Source organism: Microtus oregoni, unplaced genomic scaffold, assembly GCF_018167655.1.
Source record: "Microtus oregoni isolate MIOR12 unplaced genomic scaffold, Mior012 000030F_ref0000283, whole genome shotgun sequence".
Lineage (NCBI taxonomy): Eukaryota > Metazoa > Chordata > Mammalia > Rodentia > Cricetidae > Microtus > Microtus oregoni.
This window is the reverse complement of record NW_024543089.1, coordinates 3,926,851-3,949,355: the sequence shown is the minus strand read 5'-3', so window position 1 is coordinate 3,949,355 and position 22,505 is coordinate 3,926,851.

The following is a 22,505-nucleotide window of genomic DNA, read 5'->3' as shown; positions in this document are numbered from 1 at the left end:
CATAGGCAAAGAGTAACTGTTCTTTCTCTGAGCCTTAGCCTCTTTAATGAACAGAAATTCCTCAGAAACCATGAACTCAAATTGACCTCCCCACTTAAACCATTCTCTAAGGAATTCTTTTAGAATGACAAGAAAAGGAATTAATGCATCAATATAGGACTGCCCTTGCTATTATCTGCTTCAATTTAGAGAAGGTATGAGCACTTTTACTCAAGTTTATAAGCAAGTATCAATCCGTGGTAAGAAAAAAAAAAGTCTACTTTGTTCTGGGCGTTATTTTGTCCCATTCTTAATAATGAAAAAAATAAGGAAAATAAAAATAAGGAAGACTGAAGAATGACTGCTAATTATGTTTCCTGTGGATGTAATTCTGAAAGATAAACTGTGTTTTTTTTTTTTTCTTCTATCTCTGTACAATGTGATCAACTTCCTGGCCAAGAGTATAATTTATTTTTTCCTATTTTGTATACTCTCTTTTTTGCCCTACAAGGCAAGAGCAGAGCTTTTTTTTTAATTTATTTTTGAGATGGAGTCTCCCTCTAAATGCAAGGATGGTCTCAAACTCATAGCAATACTTCTGCCTCAGACTTCCGATTGCTGGGACAGCAGTCCTGAGTGACCATACTCAACAGTAGAGTTAAATTTTTTACTTCAAATTTTTCTAATTTAAAATCTTGCAATTTAAAATTTTATCTCAGGCTGTCAAAATAGATAAAATCTATATTATAGAGATGCCTTCACCCTTTTATGTAATTCAGGTAATTTCTAAGAAACTCCTATTTTTTATCCAACAATAGTTTTAGAAAGGGCATCTCTTTTGGGATTGGGTCTATCAAAGCTGTAAAGCGATGTTCTAACCACATGTGAAGAACATTTTGTGTCACTATGGTCCTTTTTTATTTAACTCTAGTAACGAATTCTTTTATTACTTCCATGCATCCTCATCAGAACAGGTTATTGTCACATGCAAATATAGAATTCGGAGATCCTTGAAGGGATATCTCTTACATTTACGGTGGGGTTTCTAACATATTCCATGACAGATCACTATGTCTATGTTACGGTGTAACTCCTAATAACTGTTTCCTCTCCTAGAATGGCTTGAAGGTCCTAGGAGGATCTTTAAGGTCTAATCTCACTCTTTTTTTTTTTTTGAAAGAAAAAAAGAAAGAAATTCCCGCCTCCTCCCAGCCTCCCATTTCCCTCCCCCTCCTCCCACCCTTCTCCCCCTCCCCCCACTCCTCTCCCCCTCCCTCTCCAGTCCAAAGAGCAGTCAGGGTTCCCTGCCCTGTAGAAAGTCCAAGGTCCTCCCCCCTCCATCCAGGTCTAGGAAGGTGAACATCCATACTGGCTAGGCTCCCACAAAGCCAGAACGTGAAGTAGGATCAAAACCCAGTGCCATGGTTTCTTGATCTTAACCCTGGTCACTTGTCTAATGTAATACACAGAATTCTCCATAGTAAAGATACTCTGAGTTTGAGATTTTTCTGACTCTTTTTTTTTGTTTATTTTATTTTTTTTAGTTGTTGCAAAAAAATTTTTTTCATTTCCCTCCCCCTCCTCGCAACATCACCCCCTCCCCCCACTAGCCTTCCCCTCTCCCCCTCCCCCCTACTCCATTCCAGAAGTGGGAGGACCTTGGACTTCCCGCAGGGCAGGGAATCTGGACTGCTTTTTTTTATTTTATTTTTTTTTTTTTGGTTTTTCGAGACAGGGTTTCTCTGTGGCTTTGGAGCCTGTCCCGGAACTAGCTCTTGTAGACCAGGCTGGCCTCGAACTCACAGAGATCCGCCTGCCTCTGCCTCCCAAGTGCTGGGATTAAAGGCGTGCGCCACCACCGCCCGGCTTGGACTGCTTTTCTGACTCTTTTGAAGAACTTACTATTCATTTCCTAGATTTAAGAGTGGGGATTGCCTTTGCAATGCAGAATTTTACAAGGCAGAACAATTTCTTCTTCCTTATTTGTCCGGACGTAATATCCATAAGGTATTTTTATTTTAATTTAGAATATGACCCAGAACTTCATTTTTATTTTGGTATCCAAATTACCTCCACTTGGAATATTTGGAACTTTTTCGGTTGATTCATTTCTTTCTGATAAATTCCTATTAATATGGGTTGCATTTTCTTTATTTTTAAATCTGAGCAATTCTTCTATCATAAACTCCAAATTCAGATCCATATCATATGTATATCCATTTTTAAAAGCTATTAAGTCATGTTCACTCTGTATTTTAAAGGATGCTGTATTTCATACATAGAGTTTATTTGAGAATATAATCATTTGAAATTATCAAAAAATTCTGGTTTTCCTTTCTAGGTGATTGGCATATAAACAATTTTCTTAATCCTATTTTGCATATTTATTTATTTTATTCCATTAAAAGTCAAATATACACAGGTATGCATAAAGAAAAAAACAATGCTATAAAGATAATAATGATATCTGATATATCAGAGACCCTCATGTAGATGGTAAAGATATGAAGTCTATTTCGAAGAACTTTAAAGTTTCTTTCGTTGGTCAGTGTGTCAAGCGGTGGTGTTCTTAGGCAGACATACCATGGCACTTCCAGAGCACGAAGAAATATGTTATCACAGGATTTAAACTGCATTGAGTTTCTGCCAAAAATATGTGCACTTGCCAATTAGCTTAGCTGTGAGTTTGAGAGTTCACCTCCTACAAATGCCCAAGTTGAGTGTTGTGAATAGAAATGGATATGTGTGAGAATGAGCCCAGAAAAACACTGAGCATGCTAGCTTGTCAGTATCATGCCTTCCAAATCTGTTCTAAAAAAAAATATCTCCCTGGATGAGAAAGCTTTGTACTTGACCTCTCTGCTGAGAATGTGAATATGTCTGCTACAGACCTCAAGTGGATAAAGCTGACACTATGCCTTACCAAGGTTCCAGGGAAATGAAGAAAGTTATGTGCTGCGTAATTAAGTTTAAACTGTCTCATAGAGATTTTGATGAAGGGCAAAAGTTTTTGTTTTGTTTCAGCCAAAGAAAATTTATATATCAAATCCTTAATTACTAAACATACATTCTCCTACATGTAAGAATCCTCTAAAAAGCTTCTCAAAAAGCAAAAAGAAGAAGCACAGGGATCTCTCCATGTAAGGTGAGAAGATATGAGCAGAGCCTGAAAATGGTATATGAAGATAAATGAGTAATGTGGATACATGGTAGAATCAAAAAACAAACAAACAAAAAAAACCTATAGTGGTGTTAGGATTGGAATGGATCAGGGTATGGGTGGTGACAAGCAGTCCTACTAAATAGAGGAACCAAAATAACCATCTCTGAGATGCTGAGATTTGAGGAAAATGGAAATACAGAAGCTCACTAGTTATGTAATAAATATTATTTCCAAATCAGTTGTATTGCAATATCTTCTCCTTTAATTCAAATGAAAAGGTCTAGTGATTGCTAATCCATTCTACTATAAAGTTCAAACCTAATATGGTGGTCTCTAGGATTTCATGTTCCAACATTCCCCACTCCAAATCAAACTATGTTCTCTTTTCTTTGCCTAAATTTCTCCTTTCTCCCATTTACCCATACCATGCTGTATCAAAGCTGAGCTCTAAGATCTCAATTTAAGTACTAGCCTATCAAAACAAGTTTCCCTTAGATCACTCTGCTCCTTTCAAGCTAAAGTATATCACAATTTCTCCTTTTAATATTGATCATAATTGTATTTTAATGCATTTATATTGAATGGTACAACACCTTCTTCATCCCTCCACCTTCTTTGCAGTAGTCACTTTCTAGGACTATGGTTTTGTTCTCACTGTTTTCAAACACCTAATGAGTTGAAATCAAAGTAGTTGGTGAAGGAATATTTTTTAAGCAATTGCATACATTTTTACAAGTCTTTTTTACCTCCAATATATGTATCTTTGTAATAATAGCAAAAGGGAAGAATCTTGGCTCAAAAAGTATGTCTACACTATCTTGGAAATTCATATTTGTTTATATTACATTCAGCAAGAAAATAATGGGGGGATAAAATATAGTTTTGATCACAGCATTCAGTAATTTGTCATCAACCTCAAATAGGAGCTGTGGGGAAAGAAAAGATGGAAAGTTCAAGAATGACTATCAAGAGAGACAGCTTCATTAGTCATTTGGATTACTCTTTCAGATTCCTAAAGTAAATGCATAGAGGAGAAGGCGATGGGTATAAAACCTATCTGAAACTGAATTCCTCTTTAGGGTCAACAACACACATAGGATAGGCTTTTATACAAAGCTGGATGTGAAGACCTTACCTCTCCTTTTTACTATGTCAGAAACTTTAAAAGACTAAATATTGATGGTTTTGAACATTCTTGGATATTCGTAAGGTACAGCAAAGTATGAAGACTACTGATTTGAATAAAGATAATTTAATTTATTAATATGTCAACATCACTTGCTGACTTTGTATATATAACAAAATCAGGGTAATGGTGATGGATATGTTCAAAATATATGACATATTTGAATAATTTTAAATATGTTTAAGAAACCCTTATTTTCCATGAGGAATCTGTGCTTATAAAAGTAAAAATGAAAATAAATATGAATTAATTTAAATTAAATTAAATATTAACTTCTTCACACTTTATTTGCTCAGTAACTAAATATTTCTGGTGAGTATACAGGGCATTTGTTGCACAATAACAGCATCTAGGACATCCAGTTTCCATTAGCTTAGAAGTGGTAGGACTACTTACAAGAAGTTAGATCTTGACAACATGATGACATGCGATAGAGATGGCATAAGTACAGAAAAATGTTGAAAATATTTGTGACCAAGTATATTATAAAATTGTCTGACTACATCTTTATCTGTCTTAAGTCTCAAAAATAATTGAGATTTCAATTGTTCAGTGATGGAAGAAAATATTATAGTCCTTCAAGACTAAAAGCTGTGAAAATTTATTTAGGATATATAGTTACTAAACATGATTATGAAAGCAGGAACAAAGACCTTCAGATAGTTATTTCTCTATGTTTATTATTCATGTATGAATGGGTAGACCACACCTGTGAGAATGTGAGATTATTTTTGTAAATCAGTGTATGGTTTTATTTTTATATATTTGAAAGTGGTTTTCATCAGTATAGATATTAAAATTTATCATCAACTTTCTCCTAAACTTATATATCTGGTGAAGAAATTATGTCCATATGGATTTAATTAAGTTCAAGATGTTTAGAATTTCTTTCAGACTTGACTCAACCAACCCCTTAACATGTCAGTAATTACGATTAGACAAAAGAACTTGACACCCTGCTATATTCTTCACCTATGAGATACATAAAGATTAGTGTATATATCCCTTGTAGAAAATGAAGGAATACTGACATAGGATTCTCTAATGAAAGGGTGTGACAAGTCATTTTGTATTAAGAAATACTATTTGTGCTGGACTTGTGTTTCTGAACTCTCTCTCTCTCTCTCTCTCTCTCTCTCTCTCTCACACACACACACACACACACACACACACACACACACACTGGAACTATGTATAGCTATGAATTTCAAAGACATGATCTGGAGGATTAATAACTGACATTCTCATCATGCCAACTCAAATGAATGAAATCTTGGTTTAAGTCCATCACTGTAGGTGTGGATGAGGAATGGTTCAATCTAGAATTTGTAGTGTGTGATAGCACAGAAAATTGAAGGAGAAATTCATATCTGAATAATGAGGTAGGGATTTCTCATTGAATTAGGCACCCTGATAGCAATGTGTGGGAAACAGTATGCCATACATAGCATCCAAAGTATTTAGTTGAACCAGTAACCAAACATTAGACAAATTACATCCCACAGAGAATTAGAGCACACAGTATATTTGTTCATTTCTGAAAGAATTAAGCAATTGGCATATTACTAGTAACTTATGTTTTCACAAAATTTTAACCCAGTACTCTCAATCTGTCTAGGATTTTTTTCTTTACTCTCCCTGAATCCAGAGGTCTTGCTTTATACCAGTAACCATATCTCACATGCAACAAACAAAAGTTTTAGCTTCTTCTGTTGACATGGATTAGCTAATAGTATCTCTTCTGTTGTGGAAGCTTTAGCAACACCAGTAGTCAAGGCAAAGATACCTAATCTTAGTGAGAATTTGGCTTACCCCAGCTAGTACCAGGAGAAGTAGAAAACCTGTGTTAGAAGTATGGAGTATTTTGATCACTGATGTGAAAGTTAGCTAATATGAGACAGAAGAATTCAAGAATAGAGATTACCCTTTCTTCTTTACCAACTAATCCTACCATGAGACATCTTGAGTAAAGTTTTTTTTCTAACCAGCTCAGTAACATGATGTCCTGTGCTTGACCTGTTTTCCTTCCTTTATGAGCTAATATTTTACCTGTCACTAAAGTCTGTGTGTGCAAGTCAAGAGTGCAACCAAAATATTGTGCTCATCTCCCTGATGGCAAAGGAAGTATATGTCCATGTCCAATTATCTTGATTACTTTCTTTAGTCTGCCTTAGAAGTGTTTAAAATTTCTTCTCTTGATCCTCTCTGTAAATATGATGCTCATAAGAAGACACAGCTGCTGCAATGGGAAATGCAGTCTCTAGGCCTGCCAACTGGCACATTCCATCTATGAGAGGAATTCATGGGATGCAAAATATAAAACACCAGCCAAGCGCAAAGGTGAATATCCCACAGTGGTGTCTGGTGGAACAAATGCAAGCATTTGTTTTATTCTTCCTGGCAAATGGGAAACTAGAAATCACAGTTTTGTGTAGCATCTTGCCAAAGGTAGATGCTGGCTTCTGAAAAAGCTTGAATCAACATAGACTGACTAAGTATGATGAATAAGCCATGAACATCTTAGAATTTTAAGATGTAAGTGAAACAAAGTTTTCCAAGGATTCACATTCACCAAGAACATAAACAAAATGTCATATCATTTGAAAAGGATCAATTTCATTGTAATTGATTAGGGATTGTAGTATGGACACCTGATCCATGGATCATATAAGAAGAAGAAAAAAGAGAAGAGATGGGAGTTATCATCCAAAAAGTTAAGGATGGTATTACAAGAACACAGAGGAAAGAAGAGAGAAGACACTTCTAAGATTTTTGGAAGAAAGCTGGCCTTACTTCCCAAACTGGAACAGAATAAGTATCTTTAACTCACTTTCTTTTTATTTCTGGTACACTCAACCTCAAATTGGATGTATATATTATACTCCCTATCTAAGGCTCATGGTAAATCATGGGAGAAGGTACATAAAGACTGTGTGAGCCAGTGGTTGTGGACAGTATCTTTCACACATGCTACAACAACTGCCCTACCAAACACATGGCAGCTGTGTCTGCCCAAATCCTCAAAAGCTCGAGGAAAATAGAATTCTATCATGGGACTAATGGGGTTCATATATCCTGACCCTAACTGAGGAGCTTTTCATGGGTGAAAGCTTCCAGGAGAGAATGAAGTAGATTATTTTAAGGATATGAAACTCCTGGTAGGTTTAACTTCATACTCCATGGAAGACCTCCATTCCAAGAAGTGCATAGGAAGCACAAATTAAAGTCAATGGGTTATAAAATAAAATAAAGAGACCAAAGCTGGGATTGGGATTGGGAGGTTGAATGAATATTAGAGTGTTTAAGGGGAAAAATGAGGGTTGTGCATGCTGAAAATGTATTGAATAAAATATTCAAAGAATCATTTTTTTAAAAAAAAGAGAGAGAGGAAGGCAGAAGAAACGAAAGGAGAAAATGGGAAATGGGAGCAAGAAAAAGGAAAGGAGGGCATGAGTCAAGGCAGGGGACTCACTAGGAAAGGGTGTTGGCAGGAGTGTGAGGAGAGAAGAGGGTAAAGTGAGTGAATGTGGTCACGGTGCATTGCTTAACACTATAATATTGTCAATTTTTAAAGTGTTACTATAAAAGAAGAAGCAAAGTAACCAGTACATAAAATATACCATTATTAGTGGGCAGATTAATAAAATAATTGTATCTGATTTTTGTTGCAGGAGGCCACTTGATTGTCCCAGCTACCCAGAACCAAAATAACCACACAGCCACTATATAAATTAAAACACTGTTTGGCCCATTAGCTCTAACTTTTTATTGGCTAACTCTTACATTTTAATTTAACTCATTTCTATTAATCTGTGCATCGCCATGAGGTCATGGCCTGCTAGAAAAGTTTTAGCACATCTCTCTCCAGTGGTTCCATGGAATCTCCCAGACTCCACCCTTCTTTCTCCCAGCATTCAGTCCAGCTTTCCTTGTCTACCTAAGTTCTGTCTTACTATAGGTAAAAAACAGTTTCTTTATTTATTAATGGTAATCACAGCACACAGAAGCAACTCCCACATCACATTTTCAGAATTATGGTTATGCTAATTAAAGTTTGAATCTAGAACCTAAGAGAGAAAACAACATAGTTCCCTCTTTTGTCTTTTTATTTCATCTTATCTCATAGAATACATCTTACCTTCTGCCTCCCTCTCTCTACTTCTACAAGTTCCTCCCCACCTTCCCTCTTCCCCACATAAAGTGTCCCTCCTCCATTCCTGTCAAAAAAAGAAGAGATTTTCCAGGTATATCAACCAAACAGAGCATGATTAAATACAAGACTAGGCACAAACCCTCATATTAAGGCTGGACAATACAACTCAGCAGGAGGAAAAGGGTCCCAAGAGCAGGCAAAAGAGTCAGAGACAAACCCATACCTATTATTTGGAGTCCCCACAACAATCCCCCCCAGGCTAACACAAAACCCCCAGGCTAAAAGCTACAACATAAACATAGAGAATCTAGCACAGACCCATTCAGGTTCCAGGATTGCTGCTTCAGTCTCTGTGAGCCCCTATGATCTTTGTTTAGTTGATTCCATAAGCTCTGTTCTCTTGTTGTCTTCCTTTCTTCTGGATACTGAAATAATTCATCACCCTCTTCTGAGTGGCTCTCAGAACTCTTTCTACTGTTTGGCTGTGAGTGTCTGCATCTACTCCCATCAGCTTCTGTTGCATCTTTAATGAAGACTGAGCTAGGCACTTGCCACACGTTGCACCCTCATGTCTGTGCTCTGTAAGCTGGCACCCAGTTCGCTTCGGGCAAGGGGGTTCAAGGTTAAAATACACAGACACACACAGACAGAAAGACAGCTACACAGGTCATCCTTGAATTACCCAAGAATGCCCCCTTTATTGTGTTCAGGGGCAGATTATATAGAGATAGCCATGCCCCAACCAAACCCACCAGAAACCACTCTCCTGCCATCAGGAATTCCTGAAGGTCTCGTTCTCAGAGCAGCTGTAGGCACTCAGATCAGGGGATTACAAGAAATTCAGGATCTGGGGTCTCATTGCTCCCAACAGGCACTGATATATAAGTATAGCAGAATATCATTAGAAACATTTCATTGCCTTTTCCTTCCTGTTGTATTTGGTTCTACCCTAGGTTTCTGGGCCATCCTCCTTCTGGTTTCTGGCCAAGCAAGCAGTGTTGGGTATAGTCCTCAAGTTAGACCAGTCATTGGTTGGTCTTGTAAGCATACACTGCTTCGAAATCCTCCTGCTACCTGGTTCTCTTTGTGTCTTCTTTATAATTCCATAATTTCTCTGATAACTGAGACAAGTTATTCATATAAATAAATAAAAAATTTGAAGAAATGCATTGATTAGAAGCCTAATGTTCTATTTCAGGGTTAACTTGTGGTTTTACAGTTTATAAAACTTAACATTTTCTGATTGAAGACAGTTTTTCAAATCCCTATTTTTTAATGGCTCCATGTAGATGTAGTGAGTCATCACCAGTGGAATAACAGTCTAGGTGGGCCTGTTGAATGATGGCAGCATTTTTTTTATTTAGGATACGTTGTCTTGACTAACTCCATGAAGAAGATTCTAAGAATCTTAACTATTTCATTATAGAGTCAAATCGTCTCCTAGATATAAAAGCATCAACAAACCAACACAAGTTGCACAAGCGCCAATCCTGACATCATTGTGGAATGAGTGACAGAACCTCAAGTGTGTGAATGTTTCATTCATAACTGGATGTCTTCCATCAATCTGACAGAAGTATCATGTGGACATTGTCTATCGTTTTCTATCCTGGACAAATTACCATAACATTCTATAATACTCATAGCTCTTCTTTTGCACTTCACAGTCGTAAAGGTGGAATGGACAGCTATCTACCTATTTAATCAAATGCTTCCTCTAAAGCTTTTAAATTAGAGGCTTTAAAACAAATGACCTTGAGCAAGGAACCTTGCTCAGTCTAGATAAATGTGGGAAGGTCTTAGTCTTGCCTTGAAGTAACGTGTCCGACTTTGTTGACACCCCATGGGAAACCTTACATTTTCTGAGGAGTGGATCGGGTAGGATGGGGTAAAGGGTGGGGCAGAAGGAGTTGAAAAAGTGGAAATGGGGATAACTATGTAATGAGAAAAGAAAATATTTAAAAATTCCTAATAAAAAAGGAATAATAATAAAACAAATGAATTTAATACAGTTTTTTGTAAGAGGAATGAATATTATCTGCACTGTTTATTATAACTATATAATACTTCTTTGTTTCTGGGTTCATGACATACTTAACATCATGTAATTTTCAGAGTTGTGCATATTAATATTTTACATATAAATTAGCTTCATTATTTTTTAAAATTTTTATACAATATAGAAATGTACCATAGTGTCCAGCTTATGTTGTGTTGAGTATAGAACACCAGGGTTCCTGGATGTCAGACAAACACTCTACCAACTGCGCTATGTCTCCAGCCCAGGTTTGGCCTCATTCTAACAATAAAAGGCCCTATATTTTTCTAAAAGTGTTTGCTTTCTTCAGATGAAATTTGCCTGAACACAGCCTAGAATGATGGGGTTTTTTTTGAGCTAATATTAGCACTTGTATATGCCAGGGAAATTTAACAGTTTTTCCATATAGCTCACTAAAAATTGATTTAAGATGCATGTGTGTGTGTGTGTGTCTGTGTGTGTGTACACATGCACATATACACACCAAAGGTTATGGGTGGTAACATATGAACATATGTTGTTCAGGACATGAATGCAAAGTTCTAAACCAGCCATGTGATGAAAGTGACAGAACACACCGGCTAGACTTAGCAGAGCCGCTCTTTGGTCATACTGTGCTGCCCCCCTTTCCCTGGAAATTTTCTTTCCAGCGCCCTCACTCCTGCCACATTCATGCTGCAACTCTCACTCCTGGAACCACGGTCTGCTTCAGCCATGAATCATCACTTTAAAGATGAGGTCATTTTTCAGGAATGACTTCCAGAACAGTTTTGCTCCAGTGCCCACTGTTGAATCATTAACACAAGGTTAAGCATTTTACATTTTAGGTCCCATCATCTCCACACTTGGGGAGCCTGAAAGAAATTACCTATTGTCAAAAGGAATGCAATTATGACTGCAATAAAATTCATCCTTTATCACAAACTAAGAGAAATTTATTTTCATAAATGAGGACAGGTAGAGAATATAAAGAAATCTTTAAATTGAGATGGCAAAAAGAATTCTTGTATAGATCAAAATTTTTAAAGAAATATAAAAATAAATTACTGAGAAACATAAATGTCTCTCTTCAGTGTCTAATAAATTATTTTTTCAGAATTGGAAGTAAAACTTAATTCAAAAACTTAATTCATGTCTAATTGGTACAAATGAAATATAAACATTTCCAGTACCTTGAGATATATGAACAAAAAAAATAGGATTGCTACTAACTTTTCAAATGAAATGGTGGTTTTCCCATAAAATTGCATTGGGTAGTGTCAAAACTGTCAGATGGTGAGGAAAGTAGAAAGGTCTGAATCAAATGAGATTCAAAAATATCTGAACTCATCACATGGTACAGGAAAGACAGAGGTGGAAATAAAGCAATAGAGATAGAAGGGTAGACAGAGACAGACAGATAATTAGTAGAGAGAAATAGACTGAATAGGAGAGAAGGTATATACTTCCATAAATGTGCATGATGTATTTATAATTGCATGTAGATAAGGTAGCCTACCATCATGACACACACATAGAGTAACAGATAAATCCAGACATCTGCACTAAGTGTAGAAGATTTATGGCCCTTAGAACTAGAGTAGTATTTTACTTCAGTTTCTAAACTCCAAATCCACATCTGCTGTGTACATTTAATATTTTTTTCCTCCAAGTATAATTTAGGCCACAAGATGCTTCATCAGAATTTCTTAGTGCGGTGCGTATATTATTAGGATTATTAAATTTTCTGTGTATAGGTTGTACCAAATTGAATGAAAGTTTTTATTTTATCTTAAAAATTTCCTAAAATTTCCCACAAATACATAATAAATGAAACGATATAACTTTGAATGAGTCAGTCAGTGTTTGTGATACTACTGATAGTCCACAGCACCCACTTTGGAAAATATGCTTTGTTTTCTGACTCACGCACATGCCTTTCTTATAGAGAGGCACTCCTAGCTGGGACACATTGTGTGTAAGTTGTATTTTACTTAATTGTACTGGTTTGGACTCACCTGCCACTTTTATTAAAGAACTGCCAGCTTTGAGGTGTTTTACACATCCTTAGTTCATATAAAGGCAAATTTTGGATGTGCTTGATGAGTGTGTCTCACCTACCTGGAGTATATAGCTGTGAGTCACTCAACAGTGAAACTCTTAAATCTGTGACACATTGTTAATGACACATCTTCATAGCGAGCACAATGGGATCTTTGAGAGAGTAACATTTACAATGGAGTACATTTGCAATGGAGTCAGTTCTAATGGGGATTCTTATTTCATTGTGATAGCCAGCATATGCTTTCAGAAAAGAAATACAAACTACACACACCTTTTTGGTTACCCAATTTTATAAAATTAGAATATTTATAAGGCCACACATATATGTATGTGTGTTTATTCATTTCATTTTGGAGTTCCTTAAGAGTTTCACACTAAATTACTTAAAATAATGTTAATTTACCCATCCATGAAAGTTATCTCTATTCAATTTTATTTTTCATTATGTTTTGAAACAAACTTATGAAACAGCAGGTTTGCTGTGGCATTTCTATGCACACTTAGTTTCTTTACCTCTTCCTCTTATTCATCCTTATCCTGCCACGGCCCCATTTAGATTGTTCTCATCCCAATATTTCTAGTCTCCATTTTCATCTGTGAAGCCTGCTTCTATCTCTGCTCCCTCCCTCTAATGCTCTACTCTTATCTTTCTTATTTAATCCTCACTCACACATAATGTGAAGCATTCATAAGTAGGATCCATGCATGAAACCGGAAATGCAGCATTTGTCTTCCCAGGCCTGGATCACTTCACTCAGGATACTAATTTTTACATCTACCCCTTTTCTTGAAAACATCAATCTTCTTTATTTTTTAATACAATTCCATTATGTATGTTTACTACATTTTTATCATCCATTCTTCAGCTCATGTACACTTTTACAATCTGCCGTTTGTGGCAAGACCCTCCAATGAACATTGAATTACAGGTATTTCTGATTTAAAATATGTAGCCACTTAGCTGTATGCCCAGGAGTGGTATGACTGAGTTGGGGCATGCACCTCCTGACTACTGCCTGGCTTTAAAGAACTTCTTGAAGACACTCTGTATCAGAAATACTAAATACCTATTGTAGGGAGGCCACTTGTTCATTTCCCCGGTGCCCAGACTCCTGAAAATACCACACAGAAACTATTAATTAAATCACTGCTTGGTATATTAGCTCTAGCTTCTTATTAGCTAACTCTTACATATTAATTTAACCCATCTCCATTAATCTGTGTATCTCCCTGTGGCAGTGGCTTACTCTCAAAATTTTGGCATGTCTGTCTCTGGCTGTGGCTCCATGGCTTCTCTCTGACTTGCCCTTGTTTCTCCAAGCATTCAGTTTGGTATTCCCAACCTAACTCTACTCTGCCCTGATCTGCTATAGACTCAAAGCAGCTTCTCCATTAACCAATGGTATTCACCTCTTGCAAAGGGGAATCCCACATCATTTCCCCTTTTCTCATACACCTATTATGATTAGCCAAAAGTTCTGATCTAACGTCAAGAAGAGGATGAAGCTAATCCTTCCTTTTGATGAGAAAAACAGCAAGGGAGCACAGAAATGTAGACAAATTCTTATGTAGTCATTCACACTTTGAAGTACACCAAACATGCTATCAATAAATAAAAGACTAAAATTTATTAAACACTTGCAAGATTTTAGGTGCATATAGAGAAATCATAGTAAAATGACTCTAAAATAATCCTCTTCCAACTCTTTTCTGGCTGTTTCTATTGTGAACCGGGCATCTTGAATGTATCAGGATGAAGCTCTGTTATCGGTCAGAGAACATTGAGCTCTGATAAACTGAGATCTGAGTCTGGAGCCATGAAGAAGACTATTAAAGAACAATGCTGAAGTTGGGCCTTTCTAATATCAAGTTTAACTTGTCAGATATACACTTGTCTGAGAGAAGAAAAATATCCAACTGGAGATAAAACTTTGGCTATGATGGAACAGGAGCTCTTGGAAGTTAAATGAGACCCAGGCTAAGGAAGTCTCTGCCGTTAAAACACCAAAAGATTACCTTAAAAATGTAGATAAGAAGTAAAAAAAACACAGTGGCTATTTTTCCTTTACTTTCCCACATTACCTTTCTGGAGACACTAATGAAATTTAATCTCAATACCCAAGGAAGATAATTTCAACTAAAGCCTTAAATTTGGCCACAATATCCAAATATAGCTCATCCAGTGCAAACATCTGTGTTGCATGCAAAAGATTCTCAAATTACATAGCTTTCCAAAAGATTTTAAAATATTTAAATATTAAATAGAAAAGTTACCTTTGTATCCAGAAAAGTAATTCTATATTTAACTGTCTTTTTTTATTTCCAAAATTTATAAACTATGAGTGGAAAAACATCCAAGAAATAAATATGAAGTGGAAACAAATTGGGATTAAATAGGATAATTCATATTGCTCAAACTAGAGAAAAAAGGAAAACTCTAGTCAGAGAAATTTTAATGAAGGTTTTCTAAGATAGACTATTGACTTTATTTCAAGAGTATCAAGTAATGTACAAGGAGGAAAATTTAGAATAAAACCACAAGATTGTCAGAATGTTTGAGTCAGTATTACAGTGGCAAAATATTGTCAACACATTTATTAATACCAAGATATTAATTGGTGTCTTTTAATTATAATATCAGGCAAATAAGAAACAAATTCAAATATTTCTCTAACTTTCAAATGAACTTTTATACTCCCATTTAAGTTTAAATTTAATTTTTTGTTTTGTTATGTGCATATACTTTTGCATTAAAGTGTATTATAATGTGACATTGATAGGAGATAGATTATAGTAAAGGCCATGTCATTCTGAGAATTCCTTCAATTTATTACTTTTTTTCTGAGGTAGATTATGGCTTGGTATTCAGTTTTCCATAACTAGCCTCAGGATTTACAAAATGCCAAGTAAGAGAAGCATACCAAGGAAGTTTTAACAGCTTAAAACAATTAAAAATTGAAAGCCATAACTTTGAGAGAGAGAGAGGGGGGTAGTTCATGGAAAGGATTGAGGGAGGAAAGGAAAAAGAGAAAATAATCTAATTGCCTATTAATTTCAAAAATATTTTAAAATTTAGAATGAATCATTATAAATGAAAATTTTATTCTTTTTGAGAAAGCATATATTGCAATACATATAGTATTAATGAACAGATACACAACACGTTGACTCAAGAGAAGCTTTTGTTTTGTTGAAAGCCATTTTTCTAAAAGAAAGAATAGCTATCCGAAGAATATTTTATCTTCATAATCATATATGTTTAATTTTTTTAGAAGTTTCAAATTAGCACAAAGGTATTCTCTGCTTCCCACGTCTTCACTCCTGCAGGGCAGACGCTACAGCAAATGCTGGGAACTCTTCTCTTTAATGACGACTTTGATTTTCTTCTGGAAACTACGTTACAACTGGGATTTTCAGAGGTATGAATGTGTTTCCAGTCTTTAGTAATTCTCAAAAATAAAATTACCAACATTAAGAAATATCCTCTAGTGAGTGGTAGATTCTCGGATATGTGAAAGTCCATAAAATGTGGAAAGTCAGCCATCCAGTTCTGGGCCACATCCTGTTTAAGCTAAAGCCACATTGCCCATCGATCTTAGTTCATTTTGTGTCACTGCAATGAAACACCCTGACAAAAATAACCATGTGGCTCCAGGTTACAGAATACCATGACAAGAAAGTTACAGCATTGAATCCTGCAATATCTTTCTTTGTTTCTGACAAATAAAGCTTGCTTGGAGATCAGAGGGTGGAGCTAGCCACTGGTTAACCCTAGGAGCCAGGCAGTGGTGCCACACACCTTTAATCTCAGCACCCTTAAGTGGAAACAGAAAGATCAGGAGTTCAAGGCCACCCTTTGCCAACACCTTTAATCCCAGCCCTAGGGAGTATGAGACTGGAATGTAAGGTGGTTGGAGACAGGATCCCTGCCTATTTAGTCAGAGGATTTGGAGGATTTGTAGAGTTAAAAAAAACTCTTTAGTGGCTGCTGCTGTGCTTCTTCAGTCTTTCAGTTTGCACCCTAATATCTTACTCCAGGTTTTTATGTGATAAGACTAATTACGATTGCACTTCACAGAAGAGCAGATCAAGTTACACCCATAGCTGAGAAGCTGGGAGCCACTGATGAGTGAATGTACGCTGGTGTTCAACATGGTCTCTCCACCTAATTCAGTCCAGGATCCCATCAAGGTCATGAATACAGTCCAGAGTGCGGGGATCTTTTCACTTCAGTTAACCAAACCATGATGGTTTTATATGGGAATTCATGAAGACCCATCTTCTAGCAACTATAGAGTCTTTGAAGGGGACAATGAACACCATCTCATTGTTTCCATCATGAGGTTCAGTGCCTACCCAGATATCAAAGCTTGTATTTATTATGATCTGAATCAAGTCCTCAGATTTTTAGAGCATACTTAATCGTCACCTCAACTGAAGAATCCTTCAGTGTTTAGCAATGAATAACAAGTTAAATTTAAATGATAGAAACAAATTTTCATAATGTAAAAGCAAACAGAAACAATATTTACTCAAAATTTATAATTTAGAAATAAGTGTTTGCACTTCATGATTTCAAAAAGCCACTTAGGGATATGGATATATATATTAGATATTTTCTGCCGGTAACACCAAAGAGCATTGATATTTAAAAGCTCTACATTGTACATAGTTGTAAACAGGCACATACAATTATAACCATGCATTCTCATAGGCTGATACATATAAAACAATGCACACATTAGTACACACACGCACAGAAAAATGTCAAACACACATCCCTAAATCTATCCCCATATAAGAAAAACAAAGAAAAACTCACCCAGCTTTTGTCCCCAAAGTCATGGCACAAAATCACTCTTTTGAAAAAGAGCAATTATTTAAATCTTGTCATGTAGAAACAGTAGTAAATTTGAGGCAATATATAGCAAAGGACATAGTGACTTCATACATTTACTTTTAATGTTGTACAAATATAAGTGTTTTAAGAAAGTATTTATTACTATAATGATAATGTTAATAGTTCTAATACCTTTATTCAGATATTATATATATGTATATGCATACATTTTATAAAAAGTAAATAGTACTCGTATTTTCACTACACAAATTTTACTGTACATATGGCATTAGATATTTTTACCTTTTATTATGTATACAATACAGCTAAAATATTTTTCTGTATACTTTAATATCAAAAGTTTGCATTGATTAAAATGTCTTATTTTATCTTATTTATTGAATGGCCTACTTATGTAAATAAGTAAAGGTCACATTTATCTATGTAGATATTATTTCATGTATAGTACAAATTTTAAACAGCTATTTTTAGTATATAATTGGTGGCTAGACCAAACAAAATACTATAATAAAAACATAGTACCAGGTTCTGGCTATTACAAATGATACTGCTATGAATATGGTTGAACAAATGCTCTTGTCATATGATAGGGCATCTCTTGGGTATATTCCCAGGAGTGGTATTGCTGGGTCCAGGGGTAGGTTGATCCCGAATTTCCTGAGAAACCGAAACACTGATTTCCAAAGTGGTTGCACAAGATTGCATTCCCACCAGCAATGGATGAGGGTACCCCTTCCTCCACAGCCTCTCCAGCAAAGGCTATCATTGGAGGTTTTTATTTTAGCCATTCTGACAGGTGTAAGATGATATCTCAAAGTTGTTTTGATTTCATTTCCCTGATCGCTAAGGAGGTTGAGCATGACCTTAAGTGTCTTTTGGCCATTTGAACTCCCTCTGCTGAGAATTCTCTGTTCAGTTCAGTGCCCCATTTTTTAATTGGGTTAATTAGCATTTTAAAGTCTAGTTTCCTGAGTTCTCTATATATTTTGGAGATCAGACCTTTGTCTGTTGCGGGGTTGGTGAAGATCTTCTCCCAGTCAGTAGGTTGCCTATTTGTCTTGGTGACAGTGTCCTTTGCTTTACAGAAGCTTCTCAGTTTTAGTAGGTCCCATTTATTCAATGTTGCCCTTAATGTCTTGCTGTTGGGGTTACACGTAGGAAGCGATCTCCTGTGCCCATCTGTTGTAGAGTACTTCCCACTTTCTCTTCTATTAGGTTCAATGTGTTCTGACTGATAGTGAGGTCTTTAATCCATTTGGACTTGAGGTTTGTGCACGGTGATAGATATGGGTCTATTTTCATTCTTCTACAGGTTGACATCCAGTTATGCCAGCACCATTTGTTGAAGATGCTTTCTTTCTTCCATTGTATACTTTTGGCTCCTTGATCAAAAATGAGGTGTTCATAGGTTTGTGGGTTAAAATTCGGGTCTTCTATATGATTCCATTGGTCGACTTCTCTGTTTTTATGCCAGTACCACACTGTTTTCATTACTGTAGCTCTGTAATAGAGTTTGAAGTCAGGGATGGTAATGCCTCCAGACATTCCTTTATTGTATAGGATTGTTTTGGCTATCCTGGGTTTTTTGTTTTTCCATATAAAGTTGATTATTGTCCTCTCAAGATCTCTGAAGAATTTTGATGGGACCTTGATAGGGATTGCATTGAATCTATAAATTGCCTTTGGTAGAACTGCCATTTTTACTATGTTGATCCTCCCAATCCAAGAGCAAGGGAGGTCCTTCCATTTTCTGGTATACTCCTCAATTTCTTTCTTCAATGCCTTAAAGTTCTTGTCAAATAGATCTTTCACTTCCTTGGTTACAGTTACCCCCAGATATTTTATGCTGTTTGTGGCTATTGTGAAAGATGAAGCTTCTCTGATTTCCCTCTCTGCTTCCATATAATTTGTGTATAAGAGGGCGACTGATTTTTTGGAGTTGATCTTGTATCCTGCCACATTACTAAAGCTGTTTATCAGCTGTAAAAGTTCTTTGGTGGAGTTTTGGGGGTCGCTTATGTACACTATCATATCATCTGCAAATAACGAAAGCTTCACTTCTTCCTTTCCAATTTGAATCCCCTTGATCCCCTTATGTTGTCTTATTGCTATTGCTAGAACTTCAAGCACTATATTGAAGAGGTATGGCGAGAGATGCCCCTCAATGGAAGAATGGATGAAGAAAGTGTGGAATATCTACACATTAGAGTACTACACTGTGGTAAAAAACAATGACTTCTCGAATTTTGCATGCAAATGGATGGAAATAGAAAACACTATTCTGAGTGAGGTAACCCAGACCCAAAAAGATGAATATGGGATGTACTCACTCATAATTGGTTTCTAGCCATAAATACGGGTCACGGAGTTTACAATTGGTGATCCTAAAGAAGCTAAGTAAGAAGTTGAACCAAAGGAAAAACATATAGTTATCCTCTTGGCTATGGGAAGTAGACAAAATTGCCGGGGAGAAAATTGGGATCTTGGGGGTGGGGTGGGATGGGGGTAAGGGGAGATGGAGAGAGAAAAGGGTGAAGGGGAGGATGGGGTGAACTTGGGGAAAAAGGAAGATTGGGATAAAGGAAGGCAGGATAGGGGAGCACAGAAGCACAATTCTTTATTTATTTATTTATTTATTTATTTATTTTATTTTTGGTTTTTCGAGACAGGCAGAGACAGGCGGATCTCTGTGAGTTCGAGACCAGCCTGGTCTACAAGAGCTAGTTCCAGGACAGGCTCCAAAACCACAGAGAAACCCTGTCTCGAAAGCACAATTCTTAGTTAAGGGAGCTACCTTAGGGTTGGCAAGAGACTTGAACCTAGAGTGGCTCCCAGGAGCCCAAGCCGAGGTCCCCAGTTAGTTCCTTGGGCAGCTTAGGATAGGGAACCGGAAATGACCCTAGTCTATAGCAATACTGACGAATATCTTGCATATCATCATAGAACCTTCATCTGGTGATGGATGGAGATAGAGACAGAGACCCACACAGGAGCACTGGACTGAGCTCCCAAGGTCCCAATGAGGAGCAGAAGGAGGGAGAACATGAGCAAAGAAGTCGGGACCACGAGGGGTGCACCCACCCATTGAGACAATGGAGCTGATCTATTGAGAGCTCACCAAGTCCAGCTGGACTGTGACTGGAAAAGCATGAGTTAAAACTGGACTCTCTGAAAATGGCTGATGAACAATGAGGGCTGATGAGAAGCCAAGGACAATGGCACAGGGTTTTGATCCTACGCAATGTGCTGGCTTTGTGGGAGCCTAGCCAGTTTGGATGTTCACCTTCCTAGATATGGACAGAGGGGGGAGGACCTAGGACTTACCACAGGGCAGGGAACCCTGACTGCTCTTTGGACTGGAGAGGGAGGGGGAGAGGAGTGGGAGGAGGGGGAGAAGGATCAGAGGAGGGGGAGAAGGGTGGGAGGAGGGGGAGGGAAATGGGAGGCTGGGAGGAGGTGGAAACTTGTTTTTTCTTTTCTTCCTTTTCTCAATAATAATAAAAAAAACATAGTACCTCTGTAGGACAAGCTCCTAAAAATAAATGAGTATTCACAGTTTATATTTGTGATCAGTTTCAATGATTATCACCATTAATCCTCATATGGTTTCATCAAATTATCCCCCAATTTGCACTAACATTCTCAATTGATTTTAGTATTGAACTTCTTGTCCCATTTTAAACTACAAAGGATTTTTAAATCGCTAGCATTAGTTATTATTTTCATATAGAAATGACAACCAACCAAAATATAGAGTTATGGAGATGAGTCACAAAGGATACATATACAATACAACTCCTTCACCTAAGGCTCAGGGATCATTGTGGAGAAGTGGCAGAAAAATTGTAATAGTCAGAGGAAAATCGAGTTTTCTGTGAGATAGTGTGTCCTAGGAATGCCAGGAGCTACACCCATAAAGTCTCACCCAACTGCAGAACAAGGATAAGGCCAGGGGATTTCATTCTGAAGATTTCTGAGAAGAAACATTAGTAAATAAGAATATTTGGCAGAAGATACTCCTTAGTATTAGGAACCTAGCCTTCTAGAGACGGGTGGGAACCATTTGCAATGAATCACGTTGACTTATGTTGATATGTGTGGCAAGAGCTTGAGAACAAACAGTGGATGCTGCAGATGTAGCAACGAGATAAGAAATCAGTGAAGGCTTAAGTGAATGGATGGTGACCCAATGACTTTCAGTAATACACTTGCTCAAGCAGCACTTCAATTTCTATAAAAGGAAAAAGAAACAAGTAAGGTAATTGGATAAAGTATTTTTTAATTGTTTTAGATTTAGATTTTCTCATGTATGTTTCTGTAGCCTCTCTCTTTCAGTGTGTGTGTGTGTGTGTGTGTGTGTGTGTGTGTGTGTGTGTGTATGTGTTTGCATCATGGCTGTACAGATGACTGTAGAATGTAGAGACCAGGAGAAAGCATTGGGTCATCTGGTACCACCTGAGAATTGAACGTCATTCCTCTAGAAGAGCAGCAATACTCTAACACTAAGCCATTTCTCCATCCCCTAAGACTTTTTATCAGTATAACTTGCAGAGAGGACACTTTTAAATGATATATATTCATGTAATTTATCTAGTGAAGGGAATGAATGACCTGATTGAATCTATTCATGGCAAACTCAGGGAAAACATGAAGGATTTTTTCAGACCTTTGCTTTACCTCAGTCTCTACTTGTAAACACCCCCCATGCCTTTCAATTATCCTAGCTAAACCCCAATTAATGTAGGTCATTTGCAGTCACTATCTACATGTAGCTTTAAGGTTACCTAGAAATCTCCTCTACAAAGCAGATCACCAACTCTGCATTTCTGACAGAGAACCTCTGAGGTCTGTATCGATAAGACTTACTGAGAGAGATGCTGGCTTCATCTCAACTACCTTTAGCTTGTGCTGTGACTTGCATGAAGACTGAACAAAGACACTTCTCTCTTGTGCATCACTAGTATCTTAAGATATAGAACAGTGTTATTTACATGGAAAACATTCTTTTTTAAAAAAATGTATTTGATCCAGGGTTTCACCAGTTTGGACTGTCTCAGAAATGACATTCCAGTCTACGTTGTC